The sequence below is a fragment of the Phlebotomus papatasi genome, chromosome 3 (genome assembly GCF_024763615.1).
Source record: "Phlebotomus papatasi isolate M1 chromosome 3, Ppap_2.1, whole genome shotgun sequence".
NCBI classification, from domain to species: domain Eukaryota; kingdom Metazoa; phylum Arthropoda; class Insecta; order Diptera; family Psychodidae; genus Phlebotomus; species Phlebotomus papatasi.
The window spans coordinates 32,852,959-32,858,076 of NC_077224.1; positions in this window are offsets into that span (position 1 = coordinate 32,852,959).

Below are 5,118 nucleotides of genomic sequence, written 5' to 3' on the forward strand. Positions count from 1 at the left end.
ATCTTTTGGAATAACTGATCTACTAGAGACCAAATTGAATTATAATCACAAAAGCATTTGAAAATCAAAAAATCGGTACTTAACCGATTCATTACCGATGAAGACCGATGTATCCGGGTTCTAATTTGCAATACTTTTCTAAAAAATCCAAATTTAACCAAAAAGAAAAATGAGCCTTCCAAGTATTTGACCTTTGACCTTCAATAATTCAAAATGGAGAATTTTCCGGTCATAGGTATGTTTGGGCGAAATGTTTGCCAGGACAAGCTCTAAAACTTATCCAAAAATAATTGAAAAACTTGGGCCAATTTTTTGCAAAATTGGAAAAACCTCATTTTTGACCTATTTTTGAGGGATGTGGAACGTTTGAAAGGGAAGGGGGAAAAATAAAAAGGTTGGGTACGAGATAATGTCATTTGAGGAGGGGTCATCGAAGACCGGAAGTTGATATCTCTTACCGTTTAAGCTCCAGAACAGTGAGAAGTTTAAAAAAGGTCGATTATATAACTGCTCTCTCTTTGAGTTCGAGCAGTAAATTATTATGTATAGTTAATTTATATTCTAGTGCCAAGATGTTCTTTTCTTAAAAAAAATGGAAATATCAAAAAAATTAATAAAAATCGTTCATTAAGTGTAAGATTTTGAAAAGTTCTAATTTTTAAGTTTTAATATTGACAATAGCACATAGTTGGAGGTATACAAAAATACTCTAGATTCTTATGAACTTTCTACTTTATGATTATGTATAAACTTTGGAAGAAAATAACTTTAGATATTCAGGAAACATAATTTTCTCTATGAGACTCTGATTCCTGGTATTCCGATCGTCCTTAAAAGGTTAAATAAAACTACTTTAATAGAGTTTACTGTTTACCAAGAGGAAAGAAAGTTGAAGATAGGTGTCAAAACCAATAGAGACATGCTTTGTCTTCTTGACGATTCTAAAATTATTGACAGGGAGTAACAGTCACAGTTAAAGTTCGAATTAGTCTTGTTTTTATTATCATAAAAAGCATTTAAATTAAATGAACAAAATTTATAATATTTCCGCCTCATTATAATTTACCACTGAACAAGTCTTTTAATATCTGTTTAGTGTGGTAAGCTCATAAATTGTCACAACTTTGCAGAAAATTGGATTGTGAACATTCGAAATTTATTTTTTTAACATCAACAATAATTTGTTTAAGAAATTTATCTACTTTCGATTTCTTTAAACCTTTCGGAACAGAATGGATAATAGATTTGCGCTGTTAACAGCCAGCTCAAGTCCAGTTCCTCAGTTCTATTTATTTCTTTCGAACTTCAAGCATGCATGAACTGGTCTATATTCCCCTAGATATTTCTAATTTACGTTTGTTTGTAGATATATATAGACAATATAAATAAATAAATAGATTTAGGTTCAATTCAATTTAAGTTTCAAACGTCTGAGATTGTATAATTGTTGGTATAGCGACAATATCTCTTCAAAATTTCACATATTTCTGAGCTTTTTCGAAATGAAAAGTTTCCATAACAGCATATTCTCCTTTGAAAGCATTGTTCGAAAATTGAAAATATTTGTAATTGTTTATGAATTTTCAAATTCGCCACAATTATTCAACAAAAAGCGTCTCTTCTTTCATCTTCTCTGTCCAAAGCCTCTGTCATTTCATATATGGAAAATTTACTTTAGCATGTCACATTGTTTTCTGACTTAACTTTTTATTCATTTAGACTGGAATTTTCAAACATATCCCCAATATCCCTGTGGAATTATTTTCGCGTTTTCACCGCTTCAACGTTATGGCTTACAATTTTTTCGGTGATTCTGAAAATGTATGCTGCAGGCAGAATGTTTTGGCAATATAATAGAGTATGTATATCCTAAATTTTGGGGGAGTAATGTTTTCATTTCCTTTCTTTCCCTCTTTGTCTAGTATGATTCTGCAAAAGACATAAGGTTAAAAAAATCTATACCGCAGTGCAATCGATTATTTAATTCTTCTTTCCATACAATGTACTCGTACAATGAGCTAAGTTCTCAATAACATGCTGGAGTTTTTCTTCAAATTGGTGATTATCACAAGGTATGATGAGTGGAAGACTTTTGGGGGAAATACTCCCTTCATTTGTCCCATCAGTATAGTATTTTCTCTCATTTACTGTGAAAATTTAATGAAGAGGAAAAAGTACACAAGAGAGACCCAAGTGCCAAAAATTCTTCCTGTATGTCCCATTGAGAAGATTTCTGGCACATTTCCCTCAAGAGAAAGCTAATTGATTTTAATGAGTCAAGTTATGGACAAAGGAATTTTTCCCATCACCGTGTTACTTCAGGGACTTTTGTGTCTCTTCTGTCCAACAAAGTTTATTCAATCTTTTGCTACAATCTGTAATCCAAGTGATGTTTAGTCAAGTGTTACGTTTTGTACATTTGCGATGGCTAATCTTCCACCCACCTTAACTTTAGGCCATCCACATCAACTTGAACGTGCCGGAAAAGTTTGGCGAGGGGAGCTCCCTTAGAAAAATGTACGTTCATTGATTTTATCTAATTTGCCCACAAATTGGTGAATTGTTTCGCATACAAATTGAATTTTCCTCTCATGTCCCTTTCATAGTCTTGCGGAATTTGTCTGCCCCATCGAGCTTGGAGATTTGTCATTTGATGCAAGATAATCAAGAAACTTTTCCATCCGTCTCGCTTATATGGAATGGTGCCTAATATCCCTAAGAGGATAATTAAAGTTGCTATACAATTTCACTCAAATGGTAATATGTACAATGTATATTGCTACGAAAATATACTGACATAGGCTTTTCGGGTTACTCACTGAAGAAGAAACTATTTGCTTTTCTTATACTCAAATTACACCCTGATGTTCTGGACAAATTTAGGAGAGTTTTAACATAAGAAAATTTTAGAAGTTTTTATCTATTAAAATTTCTAAATGAGAGTATGCGACACTGAAAAAAAAGAATTAATTATTATGTTATAAGAATTTTAAGATGTTACTCATTCAACCTTCAAAAAACACTTGGATTTGCATTTACTTAATGCTCATTAGGTCTTTTTGAAAAAGCTCCCTTATAATTTATTCAAAGTTTATATAATAAATTACTCAATTATAAGAACCATTTCCAGTAAGATAGGGAGTATCGGGTAGCTTTTTAGAAGGGCTGTTTTCTTTTTTTTCAGTTTCTCCACCTTTTCGAAAGAAGTGGGCCAAGATCTTTATGTTTTTCAATTAACGTTGTCCTACAGCCTAGGAAACCCAAGTTCCAGAACACGGAGCTTGACGCTCCTCTCTTCCTGGATTTTCCCATGACTGCCCCATTCAATCTCCTCGTTTCACATTAGCCCTTCTCCCGGCAATAGAGTTCAGGCGGGAGATTCAAAGCTCCTGCTAAATAAAAAATGGTTTTGGTTTAGCCCACACTACCGACTACTACAATAATATCTCAGCCCCATATCCACTAAAATCATGAACATCATAACACTTCTTAATTCTGCAATTGCTCTTTTATAATGTGTAAAACGTTTAAATCTTGCAAAATTACATCAAAATAGAATTTTAATGGTTTAGTTTTTCAATTATGAACTATTGAAATTATATAAAAAAGTAAAATCATTATTATTATCAAAAAATCATTTGGAAATTGAAAATTGTTTTTTGTGAATACTTTGATCCTTTATCTAAGTATTTCTAATTCATATTAATTTGACATTTAAAAATGAAAAAAATAGTCGGAATTAACAAAAGTCATGTGCATATTCGTTACCTATTAAGACCAATAAGACCTATGCAGCCGATTGGGAGATTTAAGACTTTAAAAAATAGAATTTGACCAAATCTGTTTGAGAAATTCTACATTTTGAAGATTTTATATTCTAAAATGTTTTTGTTATGCTATAATTTATTATTATTGGTATTATTATTATTCTTTTAAAATATATTTTTAGAACATGTTCTAGCGATCTATAATGATGATTAAAATGATTTTAGCGCTACAAAAGACCACTTTGTGATGTTACATAGTGTATAGTACACGAAGCTGCCCTTAAGAACGCTTTGGAGCAATATAAAAAACTCGGCTTGCGTCCATCAGTCTCGCCAAGCGACAATCTTTCCATTACTGCCAGTGATTTGTGCCTTTTCTTTTCTACGTCTTCCTCTGTAAACGTGACTTGTCCTTCCCTTCCCCCTACGCCCTGGGAGGGTTTTAGCTTCACCTGCGTCTCTCAAGCAGACGTAGTGTACGCTATCTCCCGTGTTAAGTCGAATGCCATGGGGTGTGATGGCGTTTCCCTTGATTTCATAAAAATTCTTCTCCCGGTTTTAAATCCAGTGCTCACTGATATCTTCAATCACATCCTTATAACTTCAAGCTATCCAGACTCTTGGAAGCGCGCACTAGTGGTTCAAATTCCTAAAATTTCCAATCCCAAATCTCCTTCGGATTTTAGGCCTATGAGCCTACTTCCTGTCCTCTCAAAAGCTTTTGAATTTATTCTACACGAACAAATTTCGCAACATCTGACCGCAAATGAACTCCTCTGTGCCTTTCAGTCGGGTTTCCGTAAAGGTCACAGTACTACTTCTGCCCTTCTCAAGGTAAACCATGACATCTCTTCAGCTATCGATCGTGGTCGTTTTGCGATTCTAGTTCTTCTAGATTTCACTAAGGCCTTTGATAGCCTTCCTCACGACCTTCTTTGCTACAAGCTGTGTAGTCTCTTCAAATTTTCTTCGTCTGCAATTGCCCTCATTCGATCATACTTCTCTGGTAGATCACATGTCATCAAATTTGGTGATGAAACTTCACCACCTGCATTCTTAAGTAAGGGCATTGCTCAGGGTTCAATTCTTGGCCCTCTGATGTTCTCTCTCTTTATAAATGATTTACCTTCAGTCTTGTTAAATTGCCTATTTCATCTTTATGCAGATGACCTTCAAATCTATGTGGATGGTGATCCTACTAATCCACAGGGTGCCTTCGATCTTATGAACTCTAATCTTTCCAAAATTGAGCACTGGGCGTTGCTGAATGGTTTGCTTCTAAACCCTAAAAAGTCCCAAGCTATCATCATTTATAAGAAAACCCCTTCATTTGATTTCTTTCCTCTACTCC